Genomic DNA, 15,495 nt, shown 5'->3' with positions numbered 1-15,495 from the left:
AACTATAAGAGCAACAGTGAATAAGTGCTATAGGCAAGTTTCAGGTCTGTAAAGTCTAAAAAGGAAAGTATTAGTACTTTTTTTTTTTTTTGGGGTACAGTTAGTGTGATATCCAGAGAGGCAATTGCAGATTAGGAAGTGAAGTGGAGACTAAATAGTTGAGTTTTTAGTCGTTTCTTGAAAATAGCGAGTGACTCTGCTGTTCTGATGCAGTTAGGGAGTTCATTCTACCAACTGGGCAGATTGAGCGTGATGGAACCACAAGGCGACGTTCATTCACAGAACGCAAGTTTCTGGAGGGCACATAGATCTGCAGAAGTGAGAGCAGATAAGAAGGAGCAAGGCCAGAAGTCACTTTGTAGGCAAACTTTAGAGCTTTGAATTTGATGCGAGCAGCAACTGGCAGCCAGTGCAAACGAATGAGTAGCGGAGTGACATGTGCTCGTTTAGGTTCATTGAAGACCACTCGTGCTGCTGCGTTCTGGAGCAGCTGAAGAGGCTTGATAGAGTTAGCTGGAAGCCCCGCTAGTAGAGAGTTGCATTAATCCAGTTTGGAGAGAACAAGAGCTTGAACAAGGAGTTGAGCTGCATGTTCAGATAAGAAGGGTCGGATCTTTCTGATGTTATAGAGTGCGAATCTGCACGATCGAGCAGTTCTAGAAATGTGGTCAGAGAAGTTTAGTTCATTTACAGAATTAATTTACAGTGTGCTTCACACTCAGCCATTAATAAAACATTAACAAATACATACAGTGAATTACAGTAGAGTGTTTTTATTATCTATCATTTTTATTATCAAACATCTAACAGTAATATTATTTACTGAACTTTACTGAAACAAGTTCAGCCACAAATCAAACACCGTTAACTGAAAAAAAAATCTACTCAAGTTTTACAGTATACCGGTAAACCAAATACTTTTAACTAGGGTTGTTCTGATACCAATTGTACTGCAAAAATTACGGCATTGTTATCGGTAAGTATTTGTGATACTATCGGTATTGGTATCAGAACAACCCCAGTTAAAATTATTTGGTAGAAGACGTATTTTGATACTTGTTTTATTTAAAAAAACTGATACTCAAGCCTAGTGACCATTCAGTACACGCATGCACATGATGAAACCGTTTTATCAAAATTATCTTTTTGCAGTTCAGACAGAAACATTTTCAAAAGTTTTAAGCATTTCTGTTTTAGTTGTAGTCTAAAACTCTTTAAACTACTTATGATGGTGAAGCAAAGTTTTATGAAACAAACTCATACTTTTTCTTGCATCTGTACAATTTATAAGCATGTTTACAGGGAATAAAATCCACGACCTTGACGACTTCTCGCACCAAACTTTTATTTAACATTTATTCATGAACTATTCACATTGCTAAATAACTTACTTGCTCACGCATAAAATATGTCCGACCGGATGCTTTCAAAGATCACTTTGCTTGGCCTTGCTCTGTAATGTTTGCTTTTCTGGTTCACGCTCTCTCCCAAGATCAGTCACATGCAGTACAGACGCCATCCTGAGAGAGAAAGCTCTGATGTGTGACTCTGAGAGTAAACAATTTCATTTATTGATAAAACTAAAACACTCCTACAGACATAGAGAGACGACCAGGTCCCCTCGCGCCTCCAGAGATCCCACAGTTCCCAAGCATTTCTGTAAGGAATTTGCTTCGGCTTTGTCTCAAATCACACCTACGAATTCAAAAATAGCCACGTTTCTTCATATCTAATGGGTGAGGATTGAATTACCCACACAAAAGCGGGGAAATAAAACGTATCAGAATTGCGTCTTTGTGGTTCAGAGGAGATCTAACGTACTCTAAATTACATTTTACGGACTACTGGGAACAATGCGTGTATCATACGCAACCACATCATGTAGTGCACACACAGCTTTCGAATTTGTAGTACCCGTGTTGTTATTGCTGTCTGAAGATGCTGTTATATATCAGTTTTTATATTATTGTTATTTATAGCATAAACATTTTTGAAGTAGACTTTACTGAATCTTCTGAGTATAAAGGTGCTGGTCATATAATTATAATATCTTCAAAACGTTTATTTTACAAATTCTATTCAAGAAGTGAAACTTGTGTAATGTATACAATCATTCCACACAGACTGATTTTGTTTAACTGTTTATTTCTTTTAATTTTGATCATTTTGATGACAATTAATGAAAACCCCACATTTAGTATTTCAGAAAATTGGAATATTGTTATAAGATTCAGTATTGAAGACACCTGGTTCCACACTCTAATCAGCTAATTAACTCAAAACACCTGCAAAAGCCTTTAAATGGTCTCTCAGGCTAGTTCTATAAGCTACACAATCATAGGGAAGTCGGCTGATTTGACAGTTGTCCAAAAGACGACCATTGACACCTTGCACAAGGTGGGCGAGACACAAAAGGTCATTGCAAAATAGGCTGGCTGTTAACAGAACTCTGTGCCTAAGCACATTAATAGAGAGGCAAAGGGAGGGAAAAGACGTGGTAGAAAAAAGTATACCAGCAATAGGGATAACGGCACCCTGGAGAGAATCACTAAACAAAACTCTTTCAAAAATGTGGGGGAGGTTCACAAAGAGTGGACTGCAGCTGGAGTCAGTGCTTCAAGAAACGCACAGATGTATGGAAGACATGGGTTTCAGCTGTCACATTCCTTGTGTCAAGCCATTCTTGAACAACTACTACAACTATTTAGAACTATTAAAAAAATAAATAACATACGTACATAAAAAAATACAATACATACATAAAAAACTTGATGGAAATGTCATGATGCTCATAAATTTTGAAAATGCGCTTAAAAAAATGTATACGCATAACACTTTTACCGCACAAATTTCAGTATGCTTATTAAAAAAGGTCATGTGATTTTGTGATAAGAGATCATGTGATGAGGAAAATGTGTGTAAATGGACAAACCAGCAGGCTGAGCACACTATAAACCATCTGAACTGTTGTTTTGGTCATTCTAAAACACCTTAACATTTAAATATTAGTGTTATTATATTATTAATGACCTCCAGAATCAAGAGCATCTGTGCTCTGTGTCTGACACCTTTAAATGCCACCGCGCGTTCACTGCGTGTCAGAATTGCCCAGTTAATTAGGAAGTTACGATTTTGTTCGCTTTGACTTATTGGATGGAAACGCAGCCTTATTTGCACGTCTTTTATGCGATAATCCCGTTTTGTGTATAAAGTTTATTTGCATTTTTGAATGGAAACATAGCTAGTGTCTTAAGAGTCTTGCCTGGGTTAAAGACTGGACTGAATTAACAGATTATAATTAAAAGTAAAAGTAAATGCTCCCGGGTTATATACTTGAAATTGCAGGTTAACATCTTGCAAGACCACCTTTACTGTAAAAATGCTGGGTTCCACTCAATCTGTATGTTTTGGAACACTATGAAGTTAAGATGTAAAGCTTGTACAGTGTATACATTCATTCCACTCAAGCTGATTTATTTCAAGTGTTTTATTTCTTTTAATTTTGATGACAACTGATGAACTAATGTTCACAGAGCTCTGTGTCTAAGCATATCAATAGGGAGGGAAAGAGAAGGAAAAGATGTGGTAGAAAAAAAGTATACAAGCAATAGGGATAATGGCACCCTGGAAAGAATTACGAAACAAAAACCATACAAAAATGTGGGGTAGATTCACAAAGAGTGGACTGCAGCTGGAGTCAGTGCTTCAAGAATCACTACACGCGGACATATGCAAGACATTTGTTTCAGCTGTCGCATTCTTTGTGTCAAGCCACACTTGAACAACAGAAAGCTTCTCGCCTAGGCTAAAGACTGGACTGAATAAACAGATTATAATTTTAAAACATTTATAAAAGTAATTGCTCCTTGATTATTTACATACAATCGCAGGTTAACATCTTGCAATAACGCCTTCACTGTAAAAAATGCTGGGTTCCAAACAATCTATTTGTGTTGTAACAACATGAAGGAATTAAGTTAGCAAATTATTTTTTACGAATATAGGTGGATTGAACATGAAGCAAGTAGGCTGTCGCAAAACCTTAAGAATTGTGTTGTTTCTGCTTATTTTAAATGAGTTTGCATGAAGAACGAGTGTAATTTTTTTCAGTGTTTTTCCCATCCGAGATGGGATTTGTATGTTTTATTTGTAGCAAATTTGATTTATAAACTCATAAAATATAAGAAAGAGGATCAGAATTTTGAAAGATACAATCAGAATGATGAGAAATACTCACAATTGAAAAAAATACAGTATATAATAATTATTTATTTATTGATTTCTATTGGTTTGAAGATAATTTTAATAATCCAAAAACAGTGTCCCATCAACACGAAAGAAATAAAGAAAGAAAGAAAGATTTAAAAACTTTTTTGTGCTTCCAATACCAGTGACAAAACTTTTATGAATGTAAAGTGTTATTAGATTCCATGTCCCCAAACCCTCATTAGAGTAGCTGTTTTTGAACATTTTAGACGGAATTTGCATGCAGGTCAAGGGGCATGATTATTTGGGTTCATTTTTATGTAATTAGCTAAATTAACATTTAAATTCACCGCATTATTTCCTTCCCCCTTGCTTTCAGTGGAACCAGCGTTGAAAACATACCACCAGTTTTATATCCCAGTCACAACACACACCTGAGCTCCCCACTCCAGCATTTATCACAAAGATTCATTTTCCTCCTTGGTTGCAGCTCAGATTAATGAATGGTACCGAGGAGCAAAATTCACCTCTTAAACTGTGACCTTCAAACACGTAGCCAAGTATCGCTAGTTCCAGAGCAGCTTTACAAATGTATACACCAGCACTCCAGCTAGTGTCATGTAAGAGTCATTATTTATTTATTGAGATCACAGCTGCAAAAAATATATAAAGGTGGAGAAGAATTTCCACTCAAGGGTGTACCTCTGAGTTCACCTCTAAATAAAAAATCTCCCATCATTTATTACGCTCTCACGCCATTCCGGCATTTTCTGAACACAAGTGAAGATATTTTTAATGAAACGTTCAAGATTTTCTTTTTACTTCCATTGAAATTCTATTCACTCTGTCTGAAGTCTCAAGTTTGGTTTGAAGGAAAAATATTCAGAAAATAGGGCAAAAAGTGATGTTCTCTTAGCAGTTTTGATTTTAATACAGACACAGCTTTTAGATTAAAACAAAATATACTGTTTTCCGTTGTACTTTTCTGTCAATTTAATAAATTGTACAAGTTTATTTTGCAAAATTAAATTGCAATATAAGAAGAAGCTGGGCGAAGCAGTGGCGCAGTAGGTAGTGCTATTGACTCACAGCAAGAAGGTAGCTAGGTCGCTGGGTCGCTGGTTCGATCCTCGGCTCAGTTGGCCTTTCTGCGTGGAGTTTGCATGTTTTTTTTTCTCCCTGCATTCGCTTGGGTTTCCTCCGGGTGCTCCAGTTTCCCCCACAGTCCAAAGACATGCAGTACAGGTGAATTGGGTAGGCTAAATTGTCTGTAGTGTATAGCCCCTTTCACACATACAGACCTTTCCGGAAAATTGCCAGCAATTTTCCGGAAAGGTTGTATGTGTGAACAGGTCCTTTTTGAAAATACCGGTAAATTCGTTCTGGCTATTTTCCGGAAAGAGAAGTTGTAACATTACCGGCAATTTGCCGGAATGCTGCGCTGTGTGAATGCAGAAGGAAGATTCCCGTAATAAGCGCGTGCACGTCTAGAACGTGCTGACGTGAGACGTCTGCTTTAGCCAATCACAACAGTCAGACGCATTTACGTCCGCGCGGTTTGTGAGAATAAAAGCCTTTGAATATTTTTCCAGACACATTTAGCTGCTAGAAGTTAGTCAGATCACGTTTATATGTTCTTCTTAATGCCAACTGTGTAAATAATCATCGATGAGATGCTTATGATAAGCCGTTGTTTGTTTACCTTCAAGCTTTGCGTGTGCCTGTGATACAGCCTGTGAGCGCCTGCACACGCACATATTATGAACATCTCGACATGAGAAAGTGATCCTGCGAAAGTTGTTCACAATATTGATCATCCACAGAGTTTGTAATTTAGTCAAATGTTTACAAATACAAGCGCAGCCGTTTAAAGCTCATTTGTGGTGAATGATGTCAGAATTTACCGGTATTTTGGAATGGATGTGTGAATGTTCTTTTCCGGAAAATTTCCGTAACATCCTCGCCTGTGTGAACAGCGCTTTTTTCAATATACCGGTAAAGTCTTTCCGGAAATGTTCCAGATATTTACCGGTATCACTGTGTGAAAGGGGCTTATGAGTGTGTGTGAGTGAGTGTTAGTGGATGTTTCTCAGAGATGGGTTGGAAAGGCATCTGCTGCGTAAAAAAACGCTGGATGAGTTGGCGGTTCATTCCGCTGTGGCGACCCCAGATTAATAAAGGGACTAAGCCGACAAGAAAATGAATGAATAAGAAGAAGCCCATAAATATACTCATCTGGCCCTCCCAAGCAGACACACAACATCTTAAGATGTGAATATTAGGTTAGATTTAGGTCACCAGCATCTAAGGACAGTGTTATTTTGACGTCCTGTAATGACGTTAAATTTTGTTGATAATTGGTTGATTTTAGGTTGTGTTGGAAAGTGACCAAGTGAAAACCTAGCCTATATATGAAAAAAAAAAGACTTGGATCAAACCATTTGGTCTAAGGTTGTTTTCTCTGCATATTTAGTTTCACTGCTGCACATAAGACGGTAATCTGTTAGATTTTATTAAAACATAGTCATTCCTGTTCCAAAGAGCATATGTCATAAAGGTTTAGAATCACATGATAGTGAGAAACAAATTTTCTTTTTGCGATAAACTAACTTCATAATTCCCTCAATCCATACTCATTGTTGATATGTACCCCTATATACATTTCTTGAGATCATGAAATAAATCCCAGGAGGTACTTTTTTTTTTGCAGATTTTATTTTCGCAAATCCACCAGAGGCCGCTGTGTGTGCTTTTTCAGATCTCTAATTTCTCTCAAAAGTGCCACTTGTGCCTGCTGTTCTCGTGTAAATCCACCAGAGGGCGCTGATGATTGACTGACTGACCGATACTCCCACCCACCCCCTTCCCTAAATCCAATCCACAGGGTTACCACGTTTTTTTATCACATTTTCAGATCTTACCAAATCCTCACTCTGTTATTTACTTTTATTTTTTGCCTTTTTGTTTTGAATGATATCTGAAATTGATCTTTGCCAGGCTCAAACCCTGTATAGCGGTCAACTCTGCATCTCAAATCTGTCGACGGATGCTGCGAGCTACTGGGCAAACTGGTGGACAGCGGAAAAGCCGTCCACACGGTGGTAAGCAGTCAGCTGGTAGCGTGAAAACCACCCCGTATCGTTCGTTTTAAAGACGAAATGCAGTCATACGTAGTTTTGTCTACAAAATTCACACTCTCCAAAAATGTAGACAGGGGTACGTTTTCACAATGAGTCTGTGTTAAATTTGTTACCTCTAATTTTTTAAAATGTCATAGACTTCCAAGCTGGTCCACTTTGGCTGTAGGAAAGAGTATCAAGAACTCTCTGAAAAATGTCTCCTCTCCTTTAAAGAAAATCAAGTCAAATGTCTTTGCAAAGACAGGAGGTAAAAATACAGATAAAATTTAATATTGCACATACTCTCTCTAAAAATATTATTAATAGGTTCTGTGGTAATCTAAGAGACCATCAGCTTGATACAGATGATGCAATGGCGGCCAATTCTTGGCAGACTCCGGTTCCAAGACGCTCCTTAATCTGTTTTTTTATTAATAACATTGACCAAATATAGCTGGAGTACAGAAAAGACCACACTCCATCTCTCCCGCACTCCAGTTCAGAGGGAATAAAACGTCGACTTTTCGCCCCCTGTCTTTGAAGTGTAGCTTTCTGTGTACACTTTAAAAACATTCGCTTTGACAAACACGCCAGCAAATGCTACACCGTCTGATTTGTTCATTTCAGAGCATTCTAGCTCAAGGTCAACGCATTAAAGTAGTGGGTTCTAATATGTTTTTATGAGGTGGAGATGTTTAATCGACCATTGGCAGATACAGTGCACTGATCAATCTCTATTATCTCAAGGTGTTTTTGAAGGCCTTTAGCGTATTTCTATGAAAGCCCGCAAACATCTTCACCGTAAATAAACTTTTAGCAGCTCTTAAATAATGCTGATGGTGGTTTTATGCCTGGGAGTATTTGGGAGAGAGAACTACTCCAGTTGGTTACATTAGGCTGAAAGCCAGGCCAGTCACTGCCATATTTGCTGACGGAAGTTAACAGAGGCTTTTTTTTTTTTTTTTTGAGAATAAAGAGTCCATCACTTTAACTTTCTCTGACAGGTTGATGTAAGGGCAACAGATATTGCACTCCATCTCTCCTCTATGAATTAAGTTTCCCTGTCTTGTGGCTGCCTCAGCGCCAGTTTGACCGTATGTTGCGGTAAGTGCTTGATCAGTCAACATAATCATTATCAAGTAAATGGGAAAGTCAATGATTTCCTCAATTTAGTCTTTTTTTTGTTTGTTCTTAGAAATGAGACTAAAAAATGACAGAAATTTTGAAGGAAAATGCTTTGAATGTGCTTCAAGCTATTCAAGTTATTTGTTGGCTACTCAATTGAAACATCAATGAACAAAATCGTATCTTTTAATTCAAATTGGTTAAACCATCAGGGCGGCATGGTGGCTCAGTGGTAAACACTGTCACCTCACAGCAAGAAGGTCACTGGTTTGAGTCCCGGCTGGACCAGATGGCTTTTCTGTGTGGAGTTTACATGTTCTCCTCATATGGGTTTCCTATACAGTAGGTCAGGGGTGTCCAAACTCAGTTCTGGAGGGCCGGTATTCTGCAGATTTAAGATCCAACTTGCCTCAACACATGCAAGGATGTTTCTAGAAAGCCTAGTAAGAGCTTGATTAGCTAGCCCAGGTGTGTCTAATTGGGGTTGGTACTAAACTTGTTGGACACCGGCCCTCCAGGACTGAGTTTGAGCACCCCTGCCATAGGTGATCCAATTTCCCCCATATGCGCTATATTGGGTAAAACAAAAAATTGGTATGTAAATGTGAGAGTATGGGTGTTTCCCAGTACTGGGTTGTGGCTGGAAGGGCATCCGCTGCGTAAAACACTTGCTGGTATAGTTGGCGGTTCATTCCGCTTTGTCAACCCCTGATAAATAAAAAGACTAAGCCAAAAGAAAAAGAATTAATGGTCAAATCAACGCAATATCATTGCAGTTTGGAATTTTTTAGTGGCTAATTCGTATTAATTTGTACGATTTCATCTTCCAATAAAAGTTGGTGGTTGTGGGCATACCTCTTTTTTTAAAAACCCTAAATTTTTCAAGGAATGAAATCGTATGATATGACAATTTGTAAAATCAACACAGGCTCATTGTGCACACATACCTCTGTCTACAATTCTGCAGACCACAAAATATGTACCCAGAGGCATTTCTGACTGCATTTTGTCTTCAAAATGAATGCTATGGGGTGCTGCCAATGCCTTCTGTTGCTTTTCGCGCTACGTTTTACCTCCATATGGACAGATTTTCTGATGTTACCAGTTTGCCATGTAGCTTGCCGTGTATGCCAATGGATGTAGGATAAGGAGCAGAGTTTACGGCGACAACCAGGTTCAAGTTCAAGGCTAAAAATGTGGTGAAATTATGCAGCTGTGACGACTTTTCTCTTTCTAGATCACTTTTGAAAACACTATTAGTTGGGTTTTTGGGGTAGGGGTGGCTGGGTCAGTCAGTCAACAGCAAGCTACCCTGGTCGGCCCTCATATGGGGCGCCATTGTATGGTCGCCAATGGAATCTGAATGTCAGCTAGTGGTCATGTTTGGTACTGCAGCCAAGCTAAATCTTATTGAAAGCTTACTTTTTTGAGATATCAATATCAAATTTGGAATATAATTTGTGTTGATTTTGTAAAACAGGTTTACCTAAAAACATATTTTATAAAAAAACACATATCTTATGTAATATAATAAAATATAAATGTAATGTTTTATTATTTCACATATTATGTTCAAGTTTCTTACCTTTGTTTTATTTAACGTTTTGGAAATTAACTGCAATCTGATATCTGTCTTCTTTAAAATGAGACAAAGTTTAAATCTGCACCAAAGCACATTTATCTAAGTTGAGCATATGTCATTTTCATGTTCAAAAATTGACTGTGGCAATTAAGTGGTTGAACTGCTAAACCTTTAAACTGATCAAACATAAAATGAAAATTGTAATCACATGTTAGCTACAAAAATATATGAATAATCTTGCATGCTGTTGCTTTAAATTAGCGATGTTTAGTTAGCAAGTCCTCAAATCTAAATAAAGACCAAAACAAACCTTTACAAAAATTGCCTTTGTTTCCTCGAGCATGACATATCTAGCATCACACTCAACTTTGAGCTAGAAATAAAGTTGAAAAGGCATGAAAAAGGCATTTTTTTGTGTGTTTTTGGGGGAAAGCTTTCTTGGCAAGAGCGCTATATGGAGTTACTCTTGAACAGATGTGTCTGTGTGGTGTGCATGATGGGGCTAAAGCGTCTGGCATTCTGAACAGCCTCAGTGTGTTACTGTTTCCAAGGGAACAAAGACAAAATGCCCAACCTGACTTCACCCCATCATCTGTGCCATGCAAGTTTAGATTTGGATGAATTTAGCTGGTGTTAAGGATGGCTATGCATCCTTTCTGAAAAAGAAAGACCTTTTCTTATTCGAAACGAACTCATTTTTGCCTCATTTCTAAAACCCAAGGTAAACAAACCCTGGTTTGTATGCAGATCATTGGTTAACAATTAATCATAAGTTTTCATACACTATGTTGATGTGCCCTCCTAAAAGCTGTATTAATTGCTTATATTTGATTATTCGGGTCAGTTGCTGTGTCTAAATATGTCTATGTAACTAAATCTCGATGACATAATAAGTGGACCTCAGATTAAGTGTCCAACAGCAAAATCAACCATGCTTTTACTATAATAACTGTAGTAAATATGACCCTAATAACAAAGTTCTTTTCTGTGTAATGTGGTTTTAAAACCATGGTTTTATTTCAGTATTTTAGTAATATTGTGTTAACACTGTAGGAACCATGGCTGTAGTAACCATGGTTTTTAGTCCAAACCACAGTTTTACAAACCATGGAGTTTGGACTGAGTTTACTATAGTTTGATTGTAGTTTTAATACAGTATTGAAGCTACAATATTGTCATCTTTATATCAATTGAAAGTTTCTAGTTTTTTGATATTTGGTGATTGATTTTTGATACATATTACTAATCAGTGACACCCAATCGAGTCATTGAGCATTACTTTGCTACAGCAATCCACATATAAATATAAAAATAAGTATAAAATATAAAATAGTATAAAATAAATTTGATGTGTTAAGATATTTGATTTTATATACATATGCAGGGCTGCATCTATAGGTATATTATTATTATTATTATTATTATTATATACACAATATATATATATATATATATATATATATATATATATATATATATAGAGAGAGAGAGAGAGAGAGAGAGAGAGAGAGAGAGAGAGAGAGAGAGAGAGAGAGAGAGAAAACTTGTTCAGCTATAGCTTTGATTTTGTCAAACATGTTTTGTGAAATACATGTTTTATATAATATAATAAATTGTTTTATAATTTTCATTAAGGCAAATAAACTTTTGTCTTATAGCGTAAAGTTATAGCAATCATAACTGTAGGAATCACAAAACAAAAGCAGATTGTATTGCATTTAACAAAAGTTATGCCATAATGTCTACAAAAACAACAACAACAACGATAAAATAACTAATCAAATTCTATGATGCAGATTTTATTTAAAACATTTACAACATCTTTTGAAGAGAATGTAAACTGTATGGGTAAAAAGGTTACATCTGCCCATGATTCAGAAAAAACAATTACAGTTTTACAAAAAAGGTGATTAAAACAATGCAGTGGTAAAAAAGTTTTCAGTCAGATATAAACAAATAACAATTTAACTCCAATAAACTCACCGTAGTAAAACTATACTTCATTCTAATTACTATGGTTTTCCTTCAAATTATCTAGTAAAGTCATGGTTCATGTTCTAGTTACTATGGTTGTACTTCAAATGTCATAGCAAAACTATGCTTTACATTGCAATTACAATAGTTTTACTTCAAATGTTAAAGTAAAACCATGGTTCTTTTTGTAGTAATCATGGTTTTACTTCGTGTCATAGCAAAACTATGCTTCACTTTTTAATTACCATGGTTTTACTAGTAAAAACATGGTTTATTTTGTATTTATTATAGGTGTGTTTCAAATGCCATATGGTTTTACTTCAAGTGCCATAGTAAAAACATGGTTTATTTTATATTTGCTATGGTTTTACTTTAAATGCCATGGCAAAAATATGCTTCACTTTGTAATTCCTATGGTTCAGTATATTAAAAAAAAAAAAAAAAATCTCTACATTTATTTTTCTGTATTTTTTTATCATTTCAAATTATATTAAAAACTTAGTAAAATGACAAGCAATCTTTCTAAATTAACTGTTTGACTTTTATTTTAGGTACTTTATCATTAAAGACAAATTACTGATTTATTTATTTATTTTTTAAATAAATTACAGTATTAGTTATACAGTATTTTTTCTGTTATTTTCTCATTATATTCAAATGTCCGTAAAAATTACAAACAATATCTGGGCTGTTATTTTATGTACAATATAATTAATGACAAATTACAGCAATTTGTCTGTTTTATACAATAAAATTGGCGTGTTATTTACACTGTTTTTTTTCTTGTTTTTTTTTTAAGTACATTTAAAATTATTATATAATTATAATAATTATATACATAAAAAATTAAAGTAATAAATTGTAAATACTTGCTCTGTAAAAAATAAAAATCGTAAAAAAAAGGTCAAATGACTGGCAGCTACGGCCAAACAAAAACCATAAAATTATGGTCAAATATCTTTGTTAAAATAAAGTGCATAAATAATAAATCTACAGATAATTTAATTAAAATGTTTACAGAAAAACACTGTTATTTCACAGACTCTTCCAAGATAATTTTTACATATTTTGTATGGCAGCTGTAGCTGGCGGTCATTTGACCATTTTTTACGATTTTTTTTTTTTTTACTATGTTTTACTTCAAGCGCCATAGTAAAACTATACTTCACTTTGTTATTATTACCATGGTTTTACTTCAAATGTTATAGTAAAAACCATAGTACATTTTGTAGTTGCTTTGATTTTACTTCAAATGCCATTGTAAACCTATGCTTCACTTTGTAATTGGTATGGTTTTACTTAAAACGCCATAGTAAAATAGTAGAACCATGGTTCAATCCAGCCTGATCTCACGAGGAATGTAAGTATTTTACGTTTTGCCATTTTAGTGGCTAATTCGTATGAATTCGTACGAGTTCAGTCGTACGAAATGGTACGATTTTTAAAAAGGAGGCGTGGCACCAAACCCCACCCCTAACCCCAACCGTCATTGGGGGATAAGCAAATTGTACTAAATTGTACGAATTAGGTCGTATACAAATTCATACGAATTAGCCACTAAATGAAAAATTACGAACTGCCGTGAGATTGTGTTGGTTCAATCTGTAGTTACTATGATTTTACTTCAAATGTCATAGCAAAACTATGCTTATATGGTTTTACATCAAATGCGATATAGTAAAACTGTAGTTTATTTTGTGGCTACTATGGTTTTACTATATTTGGTTACTGTGATTACCCTGTGTGTACACAATGCATATACGGTTTGCACAGCAATTGAGGGTTTTAAATAACCCGAATAGCCATACTTTTAAACTTTATACACTGTTAAAAACTTGAGTTTAACATCATCATAGACTCTCTGTTGATTTACAATCACTCAGTTATTTTTGCAACCTGTTTGCTTAATGAATCATTGACATGTTTCTGCCTGATTTTGTGTTTTCAGGCTTGTGTTGTGCTACAAATGTCGACGGGAGACCCCATGCTGAAGCGTCTGGCTGTCAGCTGAACTGAAATAGCCTGGGCCCAGGAGACGGAGCAGGCCTGCGGTGATCAAGGCAGACTCGGGTCAGCGGGACGTCCAGGAACAGGTCTGTAGTGTCACTGACAAAAGTGCTTGCTTGGCAGTGGGAGAAATATAAATTATGCATGCGCTGAACAAGAGCCATTCAATATAGATGTCTGCATACAAACTTACTGACAAATGAGGCCAAATGCAGAAGCAACTTGTGCGTTTTGGAATAGTTTAGTGCGATTTTGTACGTCACTGCTTGAGATGGTTATTAGGTCATATTTTATTTTAATGTATAATCAACAAACCATTTACTAAGACTTTTAGCTCAATAAACTACTAATAAGAAGAGTATTTATAGTTAGTAAGGGTGTATTTGGGTTTAGGTATAGGTTTTGGGTAAGATTAGGGATGTAAAATAAGATTGAAGTGATAATAAAAAGTTAATATCTTTATAATGGGCAGGTAATAAGTCAGAAGAAAATTTTGGAACTAAGTGTTATTTTTTTTTATTTGTTTATTTTTTACATTGGTCAGGTGAAATTAGATTGCGGACAGTGAATTTCTAAAATGTTTAAATTAATATATTAACCTGGGGTTTATGTAAAAACCTAAGGTTTTACATTTTTCTATATATTAAATACATACTGTAATTATTTTTGTATGTTGAGTACTCTTTTTCAGCATTAAGTTTCAAGTATTCTTACAGTTAAAGGCAAAATTAGCAGCCCTCTTGTGTTTATTTTAATACCCCCCCCCCCCTCCCATACATACATAAATAAATAATAAATAATAAGTTATAACCAATACTTAATAATAACTAAACAAATAATATAATAATAATAATAATAATAATAATAATAATAATTCATTAATTCATTTTCTTGTCGGCTTAGTCCCTTTATTAATCCGGGGTCGCCACAGCGGAATGAACCGCCAACTTATCCAGCAAGTTTTTTTACGCAGCGGATGCCCTTCCAGCCGCAACTTATCTCTGGGAAATAATAATATTAATAATAATAATAATAATAATAATATGTAATAAATAAATAAATGAATGAATAAATAATAAAACATAAGTAAGTAATTGTCACAACCAGCGATCGCTCCCCAGAGGATCGCTGGTTCTCACACGAACTTTAAACTACATTTCCGCATTTCCCAGGACTACATTTTCATACATGCACTGCTCCCAAACACGCACGCCTGCTCACTTATGTTTCCTGATTGCATCACCAGCTGGACCTTGTTCACAGACTGATTACATCCCATTCATAAGCCACTCTCTCACGCTACTAGTTTGCCGAGTCTTGTTTTCCTTGTGTTACATTACAACGCGTTTCCCTGTCTTGTTTCTCCGTGTCTCGATACCAGCCTTACATTTGTTGTCCTGTTTAGCCGCCTGCCTTTTGACCATTTGCCTGTTTAACGTTTACGATTCTGGACTGCCTTTATATACCCGTTTGCACCTGATG

The 15,495-nt window shown here is 35.7% G+C and overlaps 1 long non-coding RNA gene across 1 annotated transcript in view; it reads left to right on the top strand.

Moving 5' to 3' along the window:
• The window catches only part of LOC141380900 (uncharacterized), a 201,638-nt gene that overhangs the window by 7,812 nt on the left and 178,331 nt on the right, over positions 1-15,495 (top strand). The window contains exon 2 of the long non-coding RNA XR_015526192.1: positions 13,955-14,099. This is a non-coding gene — a long non-coding RNA (uncharacterized LOC141380900). The remainder of the gene's footprint in view (positions 1-13,954; positions 14,100-15,495) is intronic.

The sequence above is a fragment of the Danio rerio genome, chromosome 25, assembly GCF_052040795.2.
Source record: "Danio rerio strain M-AB ecotype USA chromosome 25, GRCz13ab, whole genome shotgun sequence".
In the NCBI taxonomy this organism is placed as follows: Eukaryota; Metazoa; Chordata; class Actinopteri; order Cypriniformes; family Danionidae; genus Danio; species Danio rerio.
The sequence above is the reverse complement of the archived record's forward strand: the minus strand, read 5'-3'. Positions and strand labels throughout refer to the sequence as shown.